Below are 26,061 nucleotides of genomic sequence, written 5' to 3'. Positions count from 1 at the left end.
ATAGATAAAACATTTAATAATACTAAGTGACACGCACTAATTGATTGAGAAGTATTACGATAAACGTAGCTGATAAAAATGTATCGAAAAATCAGGCTGATAAAAAGGAATCGAAATTATCGATTTATTTGATAAAGAGAAATCGAAATCGAAATTGATAAAAATGGTATAGAAATTTTGATAAAAGTTTTACATTTTTTACCTATGAAGAATTAAAAACTTCAACTTCTCACGATAATTCACGTCAGCAATGGATGGCATGATGCTGATGTGAAATAGTTCTGAATCATGTGTTTCATCGTAAACTTGCAAAATGGAAGAAAATTTCGAAAAACCAAAGAACAGTTCGCTCCCCATTTCCTCCGGAAAAAAAAACTCATTCACTTGTATACATATTTTATGTACAGGAAGGTAATTCAGTTACGTAGACCTTTTTGAATCTCTGTATGGGTCTGAATTTCAGTTAGTCCATATGTTTTGAGATGTATAGTCAGTACTTGATTGACGGAATAATATTCGGGATAAGGTCTACGGTTAATCTAATGGCAGCTAAAAAATCGCAGGGAAGAGGAAAAACGCATATTATTATTAACAGAAAAAATGCTGTTAACTATTCAAGTTGTATGTTCAAGCAGTTTAATCGAGAAACTGTCTCTGTCGGAACCCAGATGCGCACTCTGTTTTTCTTTCTGCTTTTTCCTGCACTTGTCTAAACGTTTCTTCCTCATTTCATGATGCACCTGCTGTTGTTTTTGTTTACATAATTCTTGTGTCTCGATACCAGTCAGTGTGAATCAGAAGATTACTGTCTTCATACCAGATTTATTTTAAGACAGAGCAACGTATTTTTAGGTGGTGATTTAACAAAGTTTATATGTGGCGGATTACATGCAATTAAATTATACACTCTTTTAGGTATAAACAGCTTTCCAAATATTATAACATCATCCGCTATCACTGCTGTTAGCCCCACAGTTTACCTTTCCTTTTCATAGTTTCTTATAGACGGTTTAATGTTAATGATTTGAAACAGTAATTTACCCATAGTTCCATCCGTATAATAAACATATTTAACTTTTTTCCAAACAGGGGCCGGTTAATCCGCTCCCGGATAATCGGAAGCTGTCTGTGCTTTCGAAGTAGCTGATTATTTTGCTACAAGGCTAAAAAGCTTGCTACAAGCCTAAATAGCTTGCCAGATGGCTAATGAATTGGGAGTCTATAAAGTTATTTAATACTTTCATCAAAGATGAAAATTGTTTTGGTCTTTGGTGGTCACATTAATCATTTTGTCTCACATAGTTACTTCTGTCGTGACTGATATGGTAAACATGAATGTAATCACGGCTAGATCGGAATACTTTTCGGAATATCTGATCATTCTTTCTGAAAAAAGTTGGCCAGGAGCCAATTACACATTTTAATATAGACTTCTTATTTTCTCATTTTTGGTTCTGGTACTGCATTTAAAAAACCATTACTCTTTGTACAGTGACTTGAATAGTGATCTGAATAATGAAAGTGAAAAAGGAAGTATACTACATATAATAACACCATAGGAGGCACTCAATTCAAGCCCAACAGCTGTCACAGCAATCCCTCCTGATTTCGCGTTCTCCCCCGAAGCCACTTAGCTTTGTTGATGTTTTTTTCTGTCTTTGCTTTGTTTAGTTAGATGAATCTTTTGCCCCTTCTTTTTTTCGCTAAATGAATCATTGTGTAAATCTTTAGAGGAGGGGGGGAGAGGTGAAAAACTCCAGCGTGTTTTTTTAAAGGATTATTCTAATGCAAAGTAATTTTTTCATCGCAAGAACTATTTTATTATCGCCAAAAATTCGTCTCTCCTTTATTGGTTCGCTTTATTTTGTCCCATTTTCTTTTATGGTTGAACAATGTACTTTCTCGTCGAGGTCTTTGTGTTATTTTTATTCGCGTTAATTGTACCAATTAATAGCGTCCTATTATTATTCGAAGCCTGAAGTTCCGACTCTTCGTATCCATGTCGCCAAATGCCATCGCTCGTGTTGAATTTGCATATCTGATTATGGTCATTGTCGAAAGAAATAATTTCTTTTTCATTCTCAAATTCTCCCATTTACATTTGTAAGTGTCTGCAAGATGTAACAGAAAACCATTATGTTAATATGCAAATATGCTACTTGTTTCCTTTTTTTTACAGTGGATGGAAACTTACCCGTCTCTTTAGGGGTTGTTCATAAATAAATTGCTCAGATATTAATCAACGAGCAACTGACGACGGTGTTATTTAAATGTAAGCAATTTTAATCAAAACATTTCATTTATATGACTCCTGAATAAATTTAAGTATTAATGGTGCATCAAAGCATTATGCTTAATTCTTAAAAAAAATATTTGACATTCTGGGGAGAAGTTAACGTTGTGTAATCATAAATTACAGCATTATACTTATTTCCTAAAAATACGTATTTCTTTACAACATTATACTATTACATACTACATATATTACTTATTCCTATTTTCAGCATTATACTACTATACTATATACATATTAATTATATAGAATTCTTATTCCTGTTCAGCATTATGCTTAATTCCTACACAGCATTATACTGCTATACTATGTACATATTAATTATATATATTACTTATTCCTATTCAGCATTGTGCTTAATTCCTATATAACATTATACATAATTACTAAAAATACTTATTTCTGTACAACATTATACTACTATATTATATATATATATATATATATATATATATTGCTTGCATTTATTATTCCTATTCAGCATCATACTTAATTCCTATACAGCATTATTATAAAAAAGTATTAGCATTCTGGGTAGAAGTTAATGTCGTATGATAATAAACAATAAGCAAGAAACAATTGCTTTGATCAATGTGTAGTGGTGTAAAATGCTGTTCGATTTATCAAGAAACAATCGTTTTGATCAAAAAAAATCATACAATAAAATGCTGTTCTATTTATCAAAAAACTATTGCTTTGATCAAAGAATAAAATGCTATTCGATTTATCAAGAAACAATTACTCTGATAAAAGGGCCATGCAATAAAATGTTCGTTTGATTTGTCAAGAAACAATTGCTTTGATCAACAGGTCATAGAATACATTTATATTTGATTTATGAAGAAGTAGTCGCGTTGATCAAAGTGTGGTAAAACAAAATATTAATTTATCAAGAAGTAATCGCTTTGATTAAAGTGCGATGGGATAGAACGCCATTCAATTTATCAAGAAGTAATCGCTTTGATTAAAGTGCTATGGGATATAACGCCATTCAATTTATCAAGAAACAATTATTTTCATCCAAGTGCTGGGAGTAGGAATATTTCTCTTCGGAAAGCGCAAAAACATATCCTTCACAGTTTATTTGCATGCGACTTTTGAAAGTGGAATAAATTTAAAAGTAAAAGAAGCTATATCTCATTTCAAATAATAAGATGGTGCCAGAAATTTCCATTCCAAAGCATTCGCTTTTAGTTCTTTATCAAAATCGTTCTAAAACTGGATGAGCACCCTCTGCAGCAAAGCTTTGATAGCTAAAATCATTTTGAAAAAGAACATCGAAATCAAATATTTGTTCGGTTAGGGACAATTTCGTTTTTTAATAGTAATAATCTTCTTAAACTTGATCTCTTGACATCCATTTTATTTCTGTGTGTAATAACATATTTTTGTATTCGGAGTCCATGACTTTACAGAGATTTGAAAATAAGAGGCTCTGAAGCACAGCTTTTAATAAATTTTATAATTTTGACAGCACCCTGAAGCATCCATCGCTAATTGTTTTGCTGCAAGGGCTTCTCAATGGATCAGGCAGCGTGCAAAAGTTACATGACGATATACCAGCAGCTTTAAGGGATGATTTAAAACCAGTATTTTTCCCCGTTGTCGATTCAACACTATGTGTGCATACTCGAAAGAAATTTTTACATTTTAAACTTTCAGTTTAAAAAATTCCTCAACTTTACCATATACCTTTCCCTGTTATACGTTTTTCGAAAGAATAACAAAATCATAGTTCTTCACCGATGTTTCTGTTTAAATGTATCTGGATTCAAGATGCTTTTTTTTTTAAATTTTGATGGTTTCATAATCTCCATAACCAGTAAACAAAAAGGTTGTTTAATACCGTTACAGTTGTTTAAAATAAAGCCATATTGGAGAAATGTCTCATTATATTTTCGTTTTCGTATCTTAGATGCCCTTTTTCTAATTACTAGATCCTGATTGAACATACTTTATAGCATTCCACCTGCGTCATTACTTTTATTACTCAATGAGTTGTAGCCTTATTGGGATTTTGTTGCTCCAGACATAAAAAATGTGCAATTCTCTCGCCAGGATTCGAACTCCGGACCACCCGAATAAAAGTCGAGTGTGCTTTCAGTTACACCACGAAGGCACGCAGAAAGGGAGGAGAAAATACCTTGTAGAGACATTAGTTATATTTTTGGAAGCCGGAGAGATGCAAAATTAGCAACTGCCTTCGCCGGGAATCGAACCACGGACCTCTGAAATACCGGCTCAGTGTGCTGACCACTACACCACGAAGGCAGGCTAGGAAGGCGGGAGAAATACCTTATATACTTCCCCTTTTTAAAGGGCGACTAGAGTAGTGATTGAAATGTATGCATGAATTACCTTTACTAAAATTTATTAGACTATTCAATTAAATATATGCATGTTGTAGCCCATTTCGGTACATTCGCTTGTTGCCAAATGCGATTTTTTATTAAATTCTTCTCATATATGGGTCTTTTCGGTAAATTATACCTATTATAATACTTATTATTATTCTAGTGATAAAAGTTAGTTTAACAATACACAATTACCGACTACGTATTCTTGATTTGTAGAGATATCCTAGATAAGCACAGCAGATGAAGAGAAAATTTTAACATTTATTGCATCTTCAAAGCGGTAAAAATTTTATAGATGAAAGAAAATCAACTAAAGATAGTTTAAGGAGAAACGAAAGAAAACATTGTAATTCTCCATAACACAAGATGAATACTGATAATTAGAAAATTGCTTCAGCCTGCAACCAGAAGCAAAGCTATTAACTAACTTACGGCTCCTCAAAGCTTTCTATTTTTATATTTTCTGAAATAGTCTAGTATGTTTTCTGAAAACTCAAAAACCTCCGTCCGTCTGGCTACGAAAATTTTTTGTCAGTCTCCAGTGTTATTCGAAACCCTGCACTTCTTGTTTTATTTAAGTTATTTGCACAAGCTTATTGAAACTACTAAGCAAATTAAAAAAGTTTAAAATAAAAAAAGCAAGTTTAAAATATTACAATTCCAACGTTTGTTTTCGCTGAATTACAAATACTACGAAGTACTAAATACAGTAATAGACATCATAAACAAAGATAAATGCACAATAAACACCAAATATTTAAAAACCGAAATATAGAAATATACATATATCTTCCAAAAGTTCACGAAAGAGTCCATGTCACATGCCTGAAATTTTAAATAACTGAATTTGGCTGTTAGAGAGCATTTGTAGTTCATGTATTCACCACAAAAGTATTTCATGAAGTGACATCATCCGGAACAGTGTAGTTCGTGTTGTACTGCAAACGTCATTAAAGCTTTATTCGCCCATTCGAAGCAATGTCGAATTTTGAGCAGAGAAACTTGGGTTTCTTTGATCAGAAATAGATATCTGTCATACCACAATCACCCTTTTGTCACATTTCTTACACTCTTATTATTAAAATAGTTCTGAGGGGCAGCGTTTTTAGTTAAAGATAAAAAGAGAAAGTAATAAGCTATGAAATTTCACAAGAATATCAGCTTCTCTAGTGCCAAAGTTCTAAATTTTTTCGAACTGCTTTATGAGAATAACAGTTTTGATTCGCGGCACTCTGTAGCATAATTTTTAGGTTAAATATTTTGTGCGCGTTAATTTACAGTGTGAAGAAACTGCTGTTTTTATTTTAATTTCTGTTTATATTTATTACAATGAACTTATACAAATACTGGAGTATGATCATATTGCCGCTGCGGTTAGTGATGCTAATTCCCGTTTCGCTGTACCCAGGTTTGAATCCCTGAAAAGGTATGGGTATTTGTAAGTGTTTATAGACAGATGTATTGCGGGTAGGCTATCTGTGCAGCATGAGGATACTTAATTCGAATCCGTTCCCTTGGATGCTCTCCATCAAAATTGGAGGAAAGTAGCCAAGTTAAATGAAGGTGGGACGACTTATGGGGGTGTCCCGCCCACTTCTACCTTGTGTTATCTGCACTGTTACCTGTGTGACTATAACTTTTATTGCATTTAAAAAACTAAAAATAAATTATTTTCCTTTTTCAGTTTTCTTAGTTTGCTGAAATTGACTTTCTAAATTACTATTAAAACGCAGATAAAGATATAAAAAAAGGACAACTGTTAGATTTTTTTCTAATACGAAATAATTATGTTGTTTTATGCTGTTTTCCTTTTTTTACACAACCGAGTACGTATCATCATTTTTTAAAAAAATTAAGAAAATTTGTCTAGAAGATAATTTAAATTTAACTTAGATAACCAAAAAGATAAATTCTGCAACCAAAAAGATAAATTCTGCAACAAGCTGCTCTTTTATCAATCTTTCCAGAATTACTCTTATTATCATTGACTAAATTTATTTAAATTTTCATGCGAGTATAATTTTTATTTGCATTACATTTTTTAATTTTAAATATTTTTCCATACCGTGTAATAATATCATCCCATAACGCTCATAATAGTTTTACTGTAATTAAATTCCATCGGTTCCAGGCACTCTTGAGGTCATCTCGCGGCCTACCTCTTTAAGAATCTGTGCTTTAGAAGGTGACTGAACAACGAAACAAAACTATTGCTTACTTAGTGAATCACGGTTTGAATTTAGAAAATATATTTTTAGCAGAGCCAGAGTAATATCTGCAATGAGCTTGTTAACTTAAAAATATGAAATTAATTGACCACTTAGCATAAAATATTCCGTAAATCATCTTTGACTCGGATATGTCTAATTTTAAAATTTTAATTGCTGAACTTCTCTAATATATACTATGGCGGGGGGAAGTTGCCCTCAATATTCACGTCTGAACCAACATGCTTGTCAAACATTTCCTTCCATTGCCATAATATACTACTTTAAAACTGCAAATTTGACAATTAAGTTTTTTATATTAGACCTTGAAAAAAGGAAAGAAAGGGGAAAAAGTGCATGATATAATTGGATGAGGAAACAGGACACATTATAATAATGCTAGAACAAAATATTAGAGTATCCTATATTTCGCAACTTATTCTACATTCGTTTCGTCCATTTTCAACTTTGTTAACATCTTTATTTAGCAAATGGAAATAGGTGAGTGTGATTTAGCAAATGGAAATTGTCGTTCATTTCCATCCTATTCTTTGAATTTCTGGCATGATAAGACTAACGGTTAACACTTCCTCTCCTATATGTGTTTTTCTCATTTCACTCATTCATTTCAGAAATAAAGAATAAATTTTAAAAATACATAACAAACAGGCAGGCGAGGATGTAATTCATTGACCTCCTACCGGTGAACTTGGTAACTTAAAGGTGAACTTGGTATTACTGTGTGGATGCTGACGCTAGCGAATCGCGAGAATATTTTGAAGTTATGGTGAGTGAACTTAGAGTCATTCAGAAGTAGAATAGTCGGTGGTAAGTTTAATTTAAAGTTAATTTATTTTACATAAAAGCAAAATTCTGGTTTAGCCTTTTTATATCTTAGAATAGTATTAAAAAAGCTAAACCAAGATTTAGATAAACTTTAAAACTATTTTAGAGATATTTATGTAAAATTGTTTATTCTATCGTCAGAAGGTGGAGAAAATATTCACTATGATTTAGGTTTGTACGCAATATTGAGAATTTGATAAACTGAAAAAAAAAATATATTTAGATTGTTTTAATTTACTTAACTGCTTACATGCTGAAAAGTACCTAATTGAGAGCCAATGTAAGGTGTTTTGGTAAAATTAGTAAAAGTAGCCAGCAGTTACAGCTGCAATTACAAATTCAAACATATGTTTATAAAAATTCTCTCCTCCCTCTCTTTCCTCCCCCTCATTATGTTTTACATCTTCTGCGCGAGTGCATTTCCATGCGTTTGGCCTTTTATTCGATTATTCGGTCCATCAAATCGAACAAGATGCGACCTTTCACTGTAAAAAGATTCCTCCTCTTCGGCCATCCAAGGTAAGGATGTATATGGCCGAAGAGGAGGTCGTGTGAATAATGCAGTGTGTAAGGCCGTCGAGAATTAATAAGTTCACTTCACGACGAACGAGATCACTGCGTGCTATTTTCATAATTTTCCGCATGTTTAATGTGAATATAAACCAAATCTTTTGGAAAATCATTCAAGGAGACAGATTGTACTTGCATGCTTTACTGTAATTCTACCTCAGACACTTACTGTAGAGCGATTTTCCTAAAGAAAGGTCGAATCCACCGGTCTTTTAGCCGTCTCATCACCGAAAATGTTGAGTAGGGTGCACTGTTGAGGGTAGACCTTTACTGCAACCGCAAGAAAAGTGGAATGGCACACAAAAATAACCAAACCTTGTAAGATCTATCTCTAATTGTCCACATACACTAACTTAGATCCTACAATGAACCTGGCGAATTCTCGCACAGGCGTGAATTAAATACCAGCACAGAAGAAGGGGGCAAAATAACCCTTTATTAACTCAAACTAAATTAACAGACAGCACGGGCTTCGTGCATTACAAAAACACCTTTCACTTGCGTCGATAACTTAAACGTAGACGAGAATACAAAATCAAATCTGAAAAATAAATGAGTGCAAGAACGCATTTCAAAATTACTCCTAAGAGATGGGCTCACAGAAATCTAAACGGCGTGATACTAAACAGATATGGCCAAGAGGCTTACTAGCGTGACCGTGAACTAACAACGAAACGTGCGCTAGGCTAGTGAAACACGCTCTGAATAAACTGAGATAATCACACGTTTAAATAGCACTTCACTTAACTTTAAATTTACATCCTGGCAAGAGAATGTGAGGGGAAGTTTGAGAAGTTGAGAACAGGAAAACTTAAAATAAATTTGTTATGCAAATTATGAAAAACCCTACAACCTTACCCAAGAGTCGAATTCCAGCCTTGGGATTCAGACTAACATTCAGTCTCCGTTAATTTAATTATTACATTATTTATACAATATGATACGTGATTAATTATTAATATGATATTGTATATGTTTTAATCATTAACTGTAATAAAACCGAATCACGGAACATAGATTTATTGATTCATTCTTCCCGTCTCATCCTGTGATCAAAATCTTTGCGGTGAAAATCGCTCCGACTCATCTGTTGCGGCTACTAATAGAATCTTTCACTTTCCATCCTCTTTTCAAAAATTCCACATTACGTACTATAGGAATGTTACACTACAGTAACAGGCTAATACGCCAGTTGAGGTAAAGTAATCTTGGAATGATGCACGAATATGAATTGTAATTCTGCTTTCAATCACATCTCATTACCTTAAATTTAATTTTTGTTTCTTCTGTGAATGTCTGTGAAAACCCGAATTTATTGAAACCAAATACAGTGATCCCTCGTCAGAATTAGAAGATAGTCATCCCTCGTCAGTATTAGAAGATATATATATATATATATATATATACATATATTAATAATCATTATTAATATATATATATATATATATGCATATATTAATAATCATTATTAAATAAGTAATACATTAAAAAGAAACTTGCAAAACAGATTATGAATAGAAAAATTGTTAATAAATATTAGAAATCAGATAAAAAACCGGATGAAACCACTAAGGTTGTAAGGATCCTAAGTTTCACTAACGTTTATTTTATTTTAAAACTGTACTATCACTTCTTATTTTCTACTTCCGGCCAGAATTAAATGCTTTAACTTGTTTATGCAAATTGTCTTGTTAACGCCCAAGTATTTAAGTTGTGGCTTTTTGCCAAGAGTTAGGGAGAGAGAAGGAGTTTTAGGAAGTAAGCCGCTTTCCACTGTAGTTTTACGAGGTTTCACTCGGTTGCTGGTTGCCTTTAAGGCCAGAGGTTTAGCCCTCTTGATATTTGCAAACGTATGGTAGTTTCAGCAGCTCGGCGTACTACATACGTACCCCCTTTTAATAAAGGCCAGTCTTAGGGCTAGGCATTTGTATACTAATTCAAAGTTAGCTTTTAGTTAGAGTTTTAGTTAGTAGTTTTATATTCTTACATTCAGACCACAAGTGGTTGGTCTCTGTATTCCGAAGTTCGAAAGTGCCTGTAAAGTATTCAAAATAAAGGGTTTCGTATACCCTTCCTGCTTGTGTTGTCTACTTCACACCTTCTTGAACATAGCTTGAATAAGCTCCCTGTTCCTATTCATGATCATTCATGTTTCCAAAGCAAATCAAGAGAAACACAACTCCTGACAAGGTTATGCCGTTTTAATTGATGAAAGTAAATGTTCGCTGTCTCAAAAAGTGACTTCTCAGGCAGAGGATGAATCGCGAAAAAAAATCGACTTGGAAACGAGAAAGGACGCATCGCAAGTTTTGAGCAGAGGATGAACCATCACTAATCCCCAAAATTTTCTCCCGACGCAATGGCGGATGGCGAACCACACTTTCAGAACGGCTGATACAAAAAAAAAGTTTCTGGAAAATCATTAATATGAATTTCTTAGTCTGTTGTTTGGCAAAGTCTACAGTTTTCGATTTAACAACATTTGTAAACAAACATCTCAAAAAGGAAAACGGGTAAACTGAAGTTCTTATTTCTTATGATTGGTGAGGTATGATGAGGGGAGTAACAAAAACTAGGTGACTATATCAGCATATAACACTGGTCATATAAATTAAGAGAATTTGCATATTTTATCGAACTGCATGAAAAGAACTGAACTGAAAGAAAAGCCACTGCTTCTAGATAAAACTGCAAATCTTGTACGCCAAATACGTAAGTGTACATGTGTGTGTAGGCGGAGCCAGCAGAAAAACAGGCTTTATAAGCGCGTGGAGAGTAAGACGAATTGCGTTCGCTAGCACTACTCGGCGAATTTCTTGGTTTTATCTTGCAAAAATCGGTTAAATTCCCATCGGAACAGTAAAAATGAGTAACCACCAACGTTTAGATGATGGAATGAGGGGCGAATCGTGGGGAGGCTAGAGACAGGCCAATCGCAAATTCAGATATGCAGAGAAGTTTAATTTAACGCCCAGCGTCGCGTGTAACCTATGGAAACAGTTCCAGGATACTGAATCCATCGAGAGTAAGCCTGAGTAAGGTCGTCCAAGAGACACAACGGCCAGAAAAGCTCGCTATTTGTCCATTTTAGCGAGGCGTAACAGAGGGGCTACAGCTTCTCAGCTCTCTCAGGACCTGTATGCAGCCACAGGAACTCGTGTAACAAGGGTGACTGTTACCAAAAGACTGAATGAGAGAGCGTTGTTTGCCAGAAGACCGGCTGTTTGCGTCCCGCTCACGTCTACGGACAGTAGAGTCCCATTAGCATGGTGCAGGCAGCATAATGATTAAAGTATGGAGCAGTGGGCGACCGTTCTGTTCACCGGCGAGTCCCGTTTTAGCCTAAACGCCGATTCTTGCCGTACTTTCATATGGAGAGAACCAGGGACTCGCTACCTACCCTCCAATGTCCGTAAAATCAACAATTATGGCGGTGGCGGTGTAATGGTCTAGGCATACTTTGATTCACAGATAGCAACGACTCGTGCTTACAAAAGCAAACACTGGCTTAACTCAAAAAGGTAACGAATAACTTAAAATAAAATAGAATTAAGTTAGCCTAAAGGCTTTTCACATGTTACTTAACGCGTAGGCAAGCTCTGACTCGTGAAAGTCGGCGTAAACAAGCTAACTGGCAAGAAGCGTTTAACGCCACAGAAATCTAATCCCTAATGAATGAAAGATAGCAATATGGCCTTCAGGCAAGCAGAACACACTCTAAAATCACCTTCCGAAACCTTCCCTTAAATACTAACTTCTTTTTCTCTCTTTCCGAATGCAAACGCGCTAACTCATTACGCGGAAATCGTGGGTTGAAAGCGAGAATGACAGAAAAGGTTGCTTCAAAATAAAGACAACTGTTAATTAAATTAAATAAATTCCCACAACATCACTACATTAAGGCTGTATTTTAACAATACTGGATACATTAAATACTTACTACATAGTTGTTTTCCTTAATTATACTCTACATTGTATTAGTTGATCATTTTTACGCACACTTATTTTAATGTACGCACCGCAGTATATATTTTTAATTTAGATTATTTCCTTTGCTGCTATAATGTTCTTCGCTAGCATTATACATTAACAATAAAATATTACATACACTATCATGCTATAATGCACTGATTATTCTAATGCATACTCAATTATTCATATACGCTCCAGCTATGAATCATCAGTGCATCAATACACTAATATTATATATTAATAATATAAGACACTGTAGACTCATTAAATTATTTTGATCCAAAAATGTGCAGTGCCCTCGCCGGGACTCGAATCTGGACCTCTTGAATACGCATCATTACACCACGAAGGCATGCGGAAAGGAGAGTAAAAATACATTATAATAGAATAATACTTTAGCATTCACATGTAAATACATCAATACACTAGTTATTCTGCTAGAATGCGCTTCGCTTACCTGGGTTGGCCGGATGGTTGCTGCTCGGATGATTGGTATCATCTCAGTAGAAAACAAAACGTATTAAAACTAGAAGATTTTGTGTCGAATACGGGATGATAAAAACTTAGGGTTTATTAACCAAAAACTGAATGCAAAGAAATATCAGGAAGTGTTTATAGAGGAACTCCCACAGTATCTCAACCAAATTGTATTTTTCAACAATACTTCTTTATACTTTGCCACTTCTGTTACGATTCGGTTTCAGTTTCAAAATGCTCATGGAATGATACGGTTTTACTTAATCCGTCCGGATTCGAACTCTACGAAAAATTAATGGTTCGTATTGCAGAGTCTCAATGTAAGCAATGTCATTCAAGAGAAGGCCAAAAAGCTATCAAGCTATGCTACTTTAGATTAATAACAACAGCCCGATGCTGTAGTTTTAATATCTTATTGATTCAATGCGTAGAATGCTTGATATCATTTGCATTTTTTAGGACACTAAGCTAAGATTAATTTGCTAAAACTGAACATTGTCTAAATCAGCAAAAACTTTCTATTTATCAAAAAATCAATATTTGAGGATTTTTTGAAAAGTTAGCCGAATTCTTGCATTTTTTGGAGCACATTTTCTATGCTTACATACTTTGCATACCATTAGTTATATTCATGTAAATCTCGTTACCTACGGAAATAAAATTAAACTTTGCGAAATTTCCAAAGAAATATGAAATATGTGTTAATGTCAAATTGTATATCTAAGTGTTCTGTCAAAAGCGTTTGAGACAAACATCCTTTCTAGTTTCCTCTACAAGGAACCCTTAGTTTCTTATAGATCTAGGTTCTGCTATTATACCTCTTTTAATCACAAAATAGCTGATTGATATGTCATAAAGCAACAAGCCAAGTTAAAATCGAGGTCCTTCGGTGCTGCAACAAGTAGTCTTTATTCGCCGATATATATATATATATATATTTGTTTAAAACAGAACTAGTATTGAATAGTATAATGTAAATGTGAGTGTGTCAAAATTCTAGACAATACAAAATAAAAGTTCTGAAATGCTGCCCAATTTGTTCCCTTTATATAAAATTGGTAACTGTTAGGAGTAGATAAAGTGGAATCGCTTAAGAGTTATGGTTACTTCTTGATTCCATTGTTAATTGCGTGGATGCTTTTAGAGTTCTTCTTACGGCTGAAAGTTATTGTGACCCCACTTTTCTGACAGTAGCATCAAATCGAATTCATTAATTTTATCGTGTCAGGAAAGAAAAAGTTCTGCCAGTCACTGATTTTCCCAGGTCTGTTCCAATTCTGAAGGAGAATGGATTCGAGAATCTCCCTTCTACCAGACTATCAAAAAGGGTTCCAGCTTGACAATAATGACACGTGTCAGCCTCTGCGGCATGGGAGCATTTAAAATGCACTAACAAATATCAACGCCTCCATGCTTATATCTATATCTTCATGCATACAAACATCCATGCCTTCCCCAGGATTCGAACCCGAGACCAAAATTGTGGCAGCTGGCTTCCTTACCACTGCGCCAACAAGGTATCTCCCTGCTCAGCAATTCTTTTTTTTTTTTTTTTTTTTTTTTTTTTTTTTTTGTAAAGGCCTCACGAAAGCGTCACTTTCTGAGAAGATAATTCGCGCTCATTATGCCATAAATTATATACTTAACTAAGCATAAGCAGCTGAGGTTTCAATTACGCTTTACTCATATAAAATCTGTTCGCTCTTGACGCTTTTATCAGTCAAATTCCATTTACTTGATAGAGACTGGATAGACAAAATCGTGATAACTGCCAAATGTGACATTTAATGCCGTTTGATCAAATGTTCTTTGAGATTAGATAAGACTGTTTATTATTATTGGCATTATTTAAGATTAAAATAATGCCAATAATAATAAAACAGCGTTTTTGGTACATTTATACCTCCTTTCTGTGTTGACAACGGTTAGAAAACGAATACATAGAGCTGCAATCGGATACGCGAGGTAAAGAAGAAAACAAAAGTAGATAAGACTAAAAGGATTTAAATAAATTGTACTTACCTAAAGAGAAAGATACAGGGATATTTCAAGAACATTCCATTTTTGGTATCACTCAGATTTGCAATTAAATCTCTTTCCCGTTTAGCATTCAGAAAGAAAAGTAAGAACACAAATTTTAGAAGAAAATTTCAACAATATTCTTCGCAACGTTCATTATATCTATTCATCTAGAGAGATGCAATGTTATTCAAAAAGTACGTTCAATGTTCATTTTTAAAACACTATATTCCGATTTTTTCCCTAATCTTTCGGTTTGAAACATTAGTGTAATTTTATCAGAAGTAATAATATGGTAATATACACTGACTACCAATAAGTATTTGGACACCTGTGATAGAAAAGAAAAACTAACTTTGTTCAAAATCAATAGTTGGTAGAGCCTCCACGAGAGGTAATTACAGCGTGGATCCTCCGGGGCATACTTTCCACAAGTCTTTGTATGACAGCTAGTGGTATTTTCTTCCACTCAGCTTGGAGAAGACATAGAAGTTCCTTCACCGATTTTGCACGGGTAGTGTACCCCTGAATTCGGCGATGCAACTCATCCCAGAGGTTCTCGATAGGGTTCAGGTCTGGACTCTGGGCAGGCCAGTCCATTCGATGAATTCCATTGGCCCCATACCAAGCCTTGGTTAATGTCGAAACATGACAACTGGCATTGTCGTCCTGAAAGTAACAGGGGTCCAACCCGTAAAACTGCCACAACGTAGGAAGCACATTGTCATCCAAAATAGTGCAGTAGGCATCGGAGTTGAGCTTACCATGAATGGGGACCAAGGGTCCCAGCCCATACCAGGAGAAACACCCCAGACCATAATTCCACCTCTGCCGAACTTGACTGTTGGCACAATGCATTCTGGCAGGAAACATTCTCCAGGTAGACGCCAGACCCAGACCCTGCCATCCGAATGGTAAAGGGTGAACCTTGATTCGTCACTCCAAAGAATTCGTTTCCACTGATCTCTACGGTCCAGTTTCGATGTGCTTTGTACCACATTAACCGAGCATCGCGGTTGGACTTTGTGATCAAAGGCTTATGGGCAGCAGCACGACCATGAAAACCAAGCAGATGTGCTTCTTTACGGTTGGTATTCATTGAAACAATACTCCCGGATGCCTGTTGAAGCTTTTCGCGGATGAGGGCCATTGGTTGGGTGCGGTTCTTCGGAATTTCTCTGGACAGCACTCGTCGGTCTCTATCTTCCAGTTTCGTTGGTCTGCCGACTCGGAGCACATTCCAGCAATCACCGTTCACCTTCCACTTCTTAATCACATAGGCCACTGTCGATTTTGGGTACTTCAGATCGCTAGATATGTCCCTTAAGGACCGGCCACATTTGTGATACCCGATAATTATACCTTTCTCGAAATCAGAAAGCTCCGAACTGCGAGGCGTCTTGCATGCGACTAAAGCCGATGCTGTTTCCTACACGAAATATATCGGCGGAGACCGTGATGTACCTTAGGACCGCAGATATCATCATTTGCATAGGTGTCCAAATACTTATTGGTAGTCAGTGTATAATGTTAGTTATTGAATATGAAGATCTGTCGGTAGCTCTTGGCACATTTTTATGGAAGGGGAGCTCTGTACTTGGCATATGTTCATTGGACCATGCGACATGGAAGCTTTGAAAGGTTGGAGATACCTTTTTTAAGGCAACAGTTCAAATATCTGTGATTTACCTCCGAACATTTGAAATTTATGCGCTTATTACAGCCATCTTATAAAGAGCAGCGCAGGCGGAAAACCAGTTCGGCATTTATTATAGAAGAAGGTTAAGTATCACCTCTCCTCCATCGCCTCTCCTCCGATGTGAGCTTCAAGTTCACAATTACGAACTGACAATAGTTAACCTTCACTTCATTGACTATGCAGTCATCAAATCATATCTTTGTATTTAAATTAGAAATTTGTGGAGTTTAGAAAGAGCGGTGGTTGTCAACAATTGGAAATAAGTGACAAAGAATGTTAATATTTTATTTTATTTTATCTTATTTTTTATTTTGCCTTGAAGGATGTTTGAGCAAAATGTATCAGGAAACTGCACATCGAGCACGTCAGTTGATGCTAATTTAAATGTTTCGTTATCAGTTTTCTAAAGTGATGTAGGTAGGTGCCTTACATAAACTGTTTTACGTTTGCGTAAAACACAGAAAAAGACTAGTGTTTTTCTCAATAGTTCAATGTATTATTTCACGAAATCTTAGAATACAGTTGTTTAGATAAAAGATCTGAACAGTAAAATTTCTGGAGAAATTTAAGTAGATATGAACTCAACTTTATACTTTTTGTAACCCATAGAGTTAGTAATTAAAATTAGTTCGTCTTTGATTTTAAATATTGAACTTTGATGTTTTGCAACTTCTTTCGTCTAAAATTTACGATATCGTACCAAGTAAAGGATAGAACTTGGTTTATAAGATGAGAATAACCAACATTCCTTTTTTACAGCAAAGTTTTTATTCGAATAACTGAAAACTAAGAATATAAAGACTGACATATGTAAGTCGAATGTATGTAAAGATTTAAAGCTCCAGTTAGAATTTGATCTCAGAACATTTCTATTTGGCAGATAAGCAGCTCTTACTCAATCAACTATCCGAAGTGGCAACTGCTTTTGGATATTTCTTACTTAAAGGTGAAACTTGACCTTGACGATTTGATTTACTGGTATAAGCGAATTAACATGTAATTCAACCACGTGTCCACTGTCTATTCTCCCTTCTTTATGGAGCGGGATGTGCCCCAGCCAATTCAAATAACGATGGATGAAGCCCCCCCCCTCCTTCAGAGAGTCCAGCTGGAATTGAAACTCAAGACTTAATTATTTCTACGACAGGGTACTCATATTTGTTGGGTTAGCCATAATCTACGATTCTATTGTGTATATACACGTACATATTTCTTCTGGTTACAGCCGAAAACATCGCGGACGAAAACGTCGCGGAGAAAACAACGCAAGGCGAAAGCGTCGTGCTACAAAACATCGTGGGAGAAAACATCACAGTCCTAAAACATCGTGGTACAAAACATCGTCGTCGAAAATAAAGCGGTTCAAAACTTCGCAGTTTAAAAACATCGTCGTCGAAAATATCGTAGTAAAAAATAAAGAATCTACAAATCATTGCATGACGATAATATCGCAGACATGCTTTTTTCAAGCTTTAATGATTGTAAATGGATATTCCCATAATGATTTGTGAGCGCAAGATGGAAAGAAGGATAATTTTTACTTTCATATTTTTTATTAACTAATAAATTTTTGCTGAGAAAATGAGAAGGAAACTTTAGCACAGAAAATTAATGCAACTTATAGCACTCAATAGAATTTTAAACCGACATAGTTAACTAACAAAGCCCATTAATAAATAATTTTTTATAAAGTTTTTACTGGTAACTTTTCATGAAAAGTATAATCTATAAGCTGCATTTAATTTTCTATACTTAAGTTTTCTTCTTACGTTTTCAGCAAAACTTTATTAGTCAATAAAAAACTGTGAAAGTAAAAATTATCCTTCTTTACATCTTGCGCTCACAAATCATTATGGAAATATCCATTTACAATCATTAAAACTTGAAAAAAGCATATCTGCGATGTTATCATCATGCGATGATTTGTAGATACTTTATTTTTTACCACGATATTTTCGACGACGATGTTTTTAAACAGCGAAGTTTTTGAACCGCTTTATTTTTGACGACGATGTTTTGTACCACGATGTTTTCTCTTTGCGATGTTTTCTCCCACGATGTTTTGTAGCACGACTTTTCGCCTTGCGTTGTTTTCTCCGCGACGTTTTCGTCAGCGATGTTATCGGCGGAAACCATTTCTTCTATAGAATGAAAGTCGCAACTTATTTTCGTAAATACTGAACTCCGTAATCTGATTGGATGTGCCCTTTTTTCCAATAGCAGTAGTTGTTTAAATACACGGCGATAATTTTTCCTTAAAATGCATCTGCATAGGCCTACCAGTGTTATTCGGATAACCTAATTTCAAATATATATGTGGTGGAAATTTTGATGCAGACTACATAGATGCATGGCGCATGAGCTTGTGCAAGAAGATGTTTCAATAATCATATAAAATCTCCGGTATAACATTTCTTTATTCTTGTCAAAAACATTCTTGGTGTATACAACTAAACTGACGCAAAACTGCACTCTTCTTCAAGGATTACATTCATGCTTCGTCGAATCTTCGTAACAATATATTTGATGTTAAGTCAGATAATCTGCAACATGTAGCAGGACAGAGAAGTGGAAAAGAGATGCGTAGATTATAAAACAGATGTAATGCTAAGAAAAACGTAATTACTGTTGTACTTTATTCCGAATGGTTGATTAAAGTTTGGTTCACAAATTTTAACATTATCATTGATCAAAAGAGGTTTTCCTTGCGTATGCACATACGCCGTGAACGATAAAACGACGATAAAAAAATACGTCATGAACGATAAAAAAAAGGAATCATATGAAAGAATTATTTTGGATGACACTGAAGACAGATATATTATAAGTATGTACCATTTTAGAATCCAAAAGGAAAATAACAGGAGATTTAGGGCCACTGCAAAATGGAGTTAGGATTTTATATGTATGTAAGAAAAAAATTAATTAATTAAAATTATAACTTAAATTAGCAATACCCCTTTAATTCCCATTTTAATTTGGGTGATTCCCCTCTCTATTTAAAAATCACAAATAACTTTTTCTACTAGATTAATAAGACTGCTACATTTCTAGATTAATCCTATCATATGTCTTTTACATAACGATGACGACGTAGCTAATTCGTCCGAAATTCGTGTTAAACCGAAACCTTTGTCTTCATAAGTTTCCGTACTGAAATAACTACGCACTTGCTTTCTGCACCTCGGCCTAGACAGACTGCTGCTTCTTGCTTCCCTTATTTCGCGAAGCTATGAAAAATGTAAATGTTTTGAAATAGTGGCAAGTGAATCAATTGTGGCCGCAACTTTCAATTGCAAAAATAATGAATATTTAATATGCCTCGGATGGATCAACATTTGTGTAGATCAACTTTTCTATATCACTACATCCAAGTCTCATATATATGCATGAATGTATTTAACTCATAAAGTAATATATATATGCATAAATTTAATTATGTAATATTAATGTAAATAATGTACATAAACTAAATCCTGCATAGTGACAAGTTTTCAAATAGGAGCCGAAACAAAAGCAAATCTGTGTAACAATATTCAAAGAATATTAAACAATAAATAAAAACATAATAATAATTGAAAATGTCTTGGTATTTTCAAAGAGCAGCCGAAAGAATTTTCAATAGAGTCATTTTTCTGAATTATATCTGGATCTGAATCAAAATAAAATCTAAAATAAATTAGTAGTTGAAACCAAACCTAAGTAACTAAATAATTAAATTAAAGTAAACGAAATCAAAATAAAATAAAAAGCCAATTAATATTTTGCAATGTAGTACGTGTTTGGGTTAGCTCAACTTAATGCTTGGAGTAAGCATAGATTTAATATTTGCAGAGGTTCTATTTTTTATTTACTTACTTAATATATTCGAATTTAATTATTAATTATCTTACACAACGTTTTGAATCCATCTTTAACTGTATTTACTGGACTGAGCAACTGCATAATGCGAATAATTGGATTGTTACAAGTTGATTTGTAGTTGCTTATTTAAATCAGATGGATGGTTTTGATGCTTTTTCTGTAACTATTTTGATCTTAACGGTTTTTGGATTTGTAAGAGTTTGGGCAAAATGTCTTTCTTATTACAATATTCTATTCTTGGGTATAGTTAATTATACAGGCTATCCCTGGAATTAAACGTCAAATACCTAGCATAATGTTATTCCTGTTGTCAATAATTTTTTTTCAGATAGAAAACATAAATTATGTATTTAAAATTATTTAAAGTAGCAACATTCATAAACACTTCTAAAAAATAGTAGTTAAAGAAAATCTTATTTTGACCAAAAAGGCATTCTTGAACATGGCAGTTAAATTTTTCTGTGCAATTTACAAGTCTTAGAGAGATGTATGAAGCTCTTTCAAAACCGAAAGTATTCTTTTTCCTGAATATTAGCATTTTCAGAAAGAACGTGTAATATTTTAGAAGTTGCAAAGAAAGTTCTGTACAGCCTAAAAACAATTTATTGTTAGGTAACGAAACTTTGTGCGAAGGATATTTGCTATTAAGTTGAAGAAAACGTAATTCTTATCTTAATAGCTAATTATGAATGGCATTTGGTCTTCATTTTTGAACCCAAGATTCACTTGATAATGAACAGTTAGTAGCTGAGATCTTTCAGTAAATTCTGTAGTACTCCTGGCTGCTGTATCGTTCGTTGGGTTTGCGTTCGAATTTTGGAGAAAGCATCGATGTTTGTAAGTGTAAAGTGTCTGTGAGGAGTGGAGACACTCAAAATACACGGCAAGCTGAAAATCGTCTCGAGTGGTTTGGTAATAAGGAAAGAGGGATGGGGGACCCCGGAATCGTCTCTAGAAGTGATTTCCATCAAATCTGCAACGAAGCTGAGCAAAGTCATATTATCACCTATATGGTGCTCAATGTCCACGCCAACGACACGTGAAATATTACTCTCCCTACCACCGGTAAAATTCGTAGACTTGTTCTGATTAGGTCAGACAAGAGAGATTAGCCATAATAGTAAATTCTGGGTTAAAATCTTAGTAACGCCTTTCAGTATTCACTCATATCAAATGCTCTATAAAGTGGTGAAATATTTACTAGTGTTAAATGCTCATATCCCCTTGGGAAGGAAAGCTATGCATTAGCTTCTTTATCAGAAACAGTAAGAAGAACTAAGCAAGCACCGCCTGAACACAACTAACCAAAATTATAATTGGCATAATAAATAAACACCATGACTGGGTAAATTAAACGAGAAAACAAGGAGGCTGTTCTAGCAATTTCTTTTGCTTGTTTTCTTTTTTTTTTCGGGAGGGGGGGACTACATGACTTTTTTTTTAATGGTAATGGAAAAGCTTTCCGACTCAACAGCTTTTGGGTAATTTTTATTCCCAGGTTTATTTTCCTTTTTTATATTTTTTTGGCAAATATTCTTCATCCACATAGCTTACGACAGTGTTCTCAAACTGGCGGCCCGCGTGTATATTTCAGTTATGCATTTGTTGCAAATACAGTATGGCAGCGATTTCAAGATTTTGTTGTATGGAGTCTGGATTTAAATTATTTTCATTATCATTAAAACGAACATGTATAGCGCATCAGAAAATCTATAAATGGAGTTAATTAGTCCATAGTGTGATTGGAGTTAATTAATTTACAATACAATCTTATTCAAACATTTGAAATAGAGATTTTATTAACTCGTAGCTATTAAAAAATAAATTAGCTCAACTACGAATTTTTGTACGCTTTGTACGCTCTCGTAGTTAAAATTAATAAGAAAAGACCGACGAACATTTACAGTTTGTAATGAAAATAATTTCTAGTAATTTTTCTCCAAGTTTACAAATTTTATCAGAATCGAACCCTGTGTGGTGTCAAGCTGTAGTAAGAAGTTTATAATTATTTACATGCAAGCATATGTATTTTTTTTATTCGACAAATTTAATAAATAAATGAAATACGCTAGATTGCTATCATTTAATCTCAAGTTTCGTCCCACTTGGAAAATTTTCTCTGAAGACTTCCGAAGTTTGTCTAATTTGTTTACTTTTAGTTTAAATTAAAGCAAGTAATTTAATTATTAATTAAACAGGTTAGAACTGTTTTAAGTAAATGCCTGTCTGTAAATTTAATATTTCGGTATGAGTACATTTGAATAATAAAGCGTACCCATCAAAAATGTCTTGCAAGTACCAAACGTAAGATTTCAGGTAGGAAATAGATATAAAGTTGAATTTATTTCCTTTTCGATATTATTATTGTTGTTTATGTATGTTTTAACTAATATTTAGCAAGCGAAATTTTAAATTTATTTAAAATATTTTTTTATTTTGTTAAAAAGTAGACGAAGAAATAATAAATTCTGATCTGTCAGCTGCTTCCAGTTTTTGCATTCCCCCCGCATGCAATTTGAGTTTGAGAGCACTGCCTTATGACACCAACAAACCAAACAAAATATTCGAATAACGAACGCGATATTTTCCAGACTTATTTCCGTAAAGGAAGCCAAAGTTTCTACCTCCGAACGTACTATTAGAAGAAAGGCATTTCATCTATATTAAGACATTTTAATGGTCTATTAACAGCATAATTTGGGCTACCATATGAAAGGGAAGAAACAGAGAAACAGCAAGCAAATTGGCCAATAAATATTGGAGTAAGGCGTAAAATTCATCTATTTATCACACATGTAATCAAAGACAGATTACTTGATCACAATATTTCATATTATTTTCGTTTCTATTTCCAGTGCTTCGATAATGTCATTGACACCTTATTGGTGTCCTCTAGACACCTGTTTCTTCGCACGCAAATGTGTCGTTGGCATCTTACACATTTCATAAAAAAAAAGGAACATTTAAATTTGTCTTCCTACGCCTACAAATGAGCAAACTAGCAGCTACGCGGCCAGCCTTCGTCTGGTTTCTAAAGGCACCGGAAAAATGCCTAAAGGTGGTGTGGTGGTGGTGGTGGTGTATTTAATTATGGCAAAGCACACGAGGGCTATCTGCCTAAAGGAAGGGATGCCTTCGTGGAGGACTTTCTAAGGGAAACTGGCTCATATACACGTTACACATGGGGAAAACCACGAAAACGCCCATGCAGCCAGCTCGTTCGCGGGATTCGAACCTCGCACCGAACTACCAGTGTTCAGCGACTTTACCGCTCGGCCGCTGGTGGGCCAAAATGCCTAAAGGAAATACCAAACATTAAATTTAAAAACTGCACAGTTTTACTCTGCAGGACAATGTTATCAAAAACAAATTTTCAATAAAAATGTATGTATATATAAAAATTGCAATGAAATGAGCAATATCCCTTAATACAAATATTAATTATCCTAATAAATAAATTAACCAACTTCCCGTTGCAAAATCTTAAGAATTCAAATGGTGTAAAGGAATTTAAAAACTTTGTTTCCTAAAAAAAATCATGCAAAACTATTCAATATCTTAAAAACAGTGAAATAAGCAATAAATAACATAAAGAAACAAAAAAAAATTCTGAAAAGGAAAATATAATAAATAATATTTTATCTCATATTTTCAAGAGAATACAGTCAGCAGTCCAGTATACAAAGCATAGCGAGAACGTCTGTGTGTTTGTTCGCTAATAACTCAGTCACTACTATAGCTATCGTCCCCAAACTCTCTACAATTCTTTTCTGGGTCCTGGGAAAGGTCGACATCCAATTAAAAAAAAAGGCTCAAATCAGAGATATTAATTAAAAACTCTTAAAACGTTAATTTTCGCCCTCATTTTCCCGAGTAGCAACAGTGCCGATATCAGCGACAATCGCAACAGTGTTGATATCAGCAACAATGGCAACAGTGATATATCAGCAACAATGGCTGCGTGCCAATGTTGCTGGTATGCCTATTATGTCTGATGAGATTTCATCAAAAAATATAAAATAAAAAAAATCATTCGAATTTTGAAAAATCGCTTCGAGGTGAGCTGTCTCTTTTGTCTAGATCCACCCTATGTGCCAAATTTCGTAGCTATGGATCTATTAGCTTAGGCGCAGTATGACGAAACACACACACACAGAGAGACAGACTCTTCCTTTTATTATATGTAGAGATAAAAATGAGCTTAGGCTGATAACATATAGTATATATATATATAAGTTATGAAAGACACACCCGGTTAAATAGAGTTAAAATATTTATTTCAACAGGTCACACTATCAAAATTACAGTTTCGAATTTCTGTCTAAAAGAAAATATTGAAGGTGGCAAATTTATCGGGAAGATCAGATTAGTAAAGGAAGGTAACTGTACTGGACAAAACCCAGTTTTTGAGGTTTTTTTGGCTATATAAAGATGATTAAATTTTATACCTAGCTCATATAAATATACGAAATTTATATCTTCTCATACGCTTGATTTAGCTGGGAGACTTAAACTTCACTTTGTTATTCCAGTCTTAGCAACTTATTTTGCTAGTATAGACCAAAGTAAATTCTACTACTTCTTAAGGCGATGTTATCACAGTAATTTGATAGACAGCATTTATAATAAAATTTTGTTTTTTAAAATAGTTATTAAATCTTAATTCCAGCATCAAGAACCCACAGTATCAAGAAAACCAGTTTTCCTTCAGTTGAAAAATTTGAACTTTACGTATAACGGAGATAATCCATACATGAAACCGATTCCGTTAGCTAAGATAAACCCCAGTGGGAAAGGCTCTTAGAGGGGACAGATGTCTTCGTGAAAGAATTTTCAAAGGAAGCTGGTTCATATTCACTTTACACTAGTGGGAGACGTGAAAATCCCCATGCAACCAGTACATCCACTGTATTCGAACCCGAGTCGAACTACCAATATTCAACGATTTTACCGCACGGCTGTTGGTGGGTCACGAACACTAGTGATTTACTTCTTTTGTAATATCCTTACTTCCTGTCATGTGATAAATTAATTTGTATAAATGTACGCAAAAAAGTTAAACTATTGTGACTTTGCTCTAATTTAAAAAACAATAATAATCTCCTTGTTTCCTATGACAGTGCTTTATAAATTGCATATAGTAAAAATAATCTGCTCTTTTCATTATTATTAGTAGTAGTTATAGTAGTAACATTGTACAGACATTAGGATTTTTTGTAAGCAGGAGACATGAAAAATGAGCAATGCCCTCGCCGAGACTCGAACCACGGACCTCTCGAATGCGCGTCGAGTGTGCTGACCATTACACCACGAAGGCGTGCTAGAAGGCGGGAGAAGTACCTTATAACATGATCATTATTATTAGTCCAAAGGGACAATTTGCCTTGGAGGACTATTAATTTCCTTTTGGCATTTTGCGCTGAAAACTTTAAAAGGCTGTATCACTTTTCAAATCGTTGCCACCATATATTATCGCCCTGTCTTATATTTCAAGAAATTAAATAATGAAAAATCTGCATAAATGTATGTATTTTTCTCGCATTGTGATAAAACAATGGTACCTAGAGCCATCCAAATTTGAATAAAGTAATCTTCCATAGAATATCGGCATGTGGAAGTCCTAATTTCAATTTAAAATTTGTTTTATTAACGATTTCAGGTTTTTGTAACACTTCAACGAATTTTTTATTAACAAACTTAACGATTTCAAAGCAAGCAATGGCAACACTATACGAGAAAAAAATTATCTCCAGCGCG

At 34.3% G+C, this 26,061-nt stretch overlaps 1 protein-coding gene and 1 non-coding gene across 5 annotated transcripts in view; one reads left to right on the top strand and one right to left on the bottom strand.

Annotated features, from left to right (window-relative positions):
• Window positions 1–26,061, top strand: part of LOC118187367 (uncharacterized) — a 781,272-nt gene that overhangs the window by 184,614 nt on the left and 570,597 nt on the right. The window lies entirely within an intron of this gene.
• On the bottom strand, window positions 25,549–25,621 carry TRNAA-CGC (transfer RNA alanine (anticodon CGC)). Its single transcript has one exon. It is a non-coding gene; the product is annotated as a tRNA-Ala (tRNA).

This window comes from Stegodyphus dumicola, chromosome X2, assembly GCF_044657685.1.
Source record: "Stegodyphus dumicola isolate Sdum_Otavi_A_Nest chromosome X2, ASM4465768v1".
In the NCBI taxonomy this organism is placed as follows: Eukaryota; Metazoa; Arthropoda; class Arachnida; order Araneae; family Eresidae; genus Stegodyphus; species Stegodyphus dumicola.
This window is presented reverse-complemented; position numbering and strand designations above follow the sequence as displayed.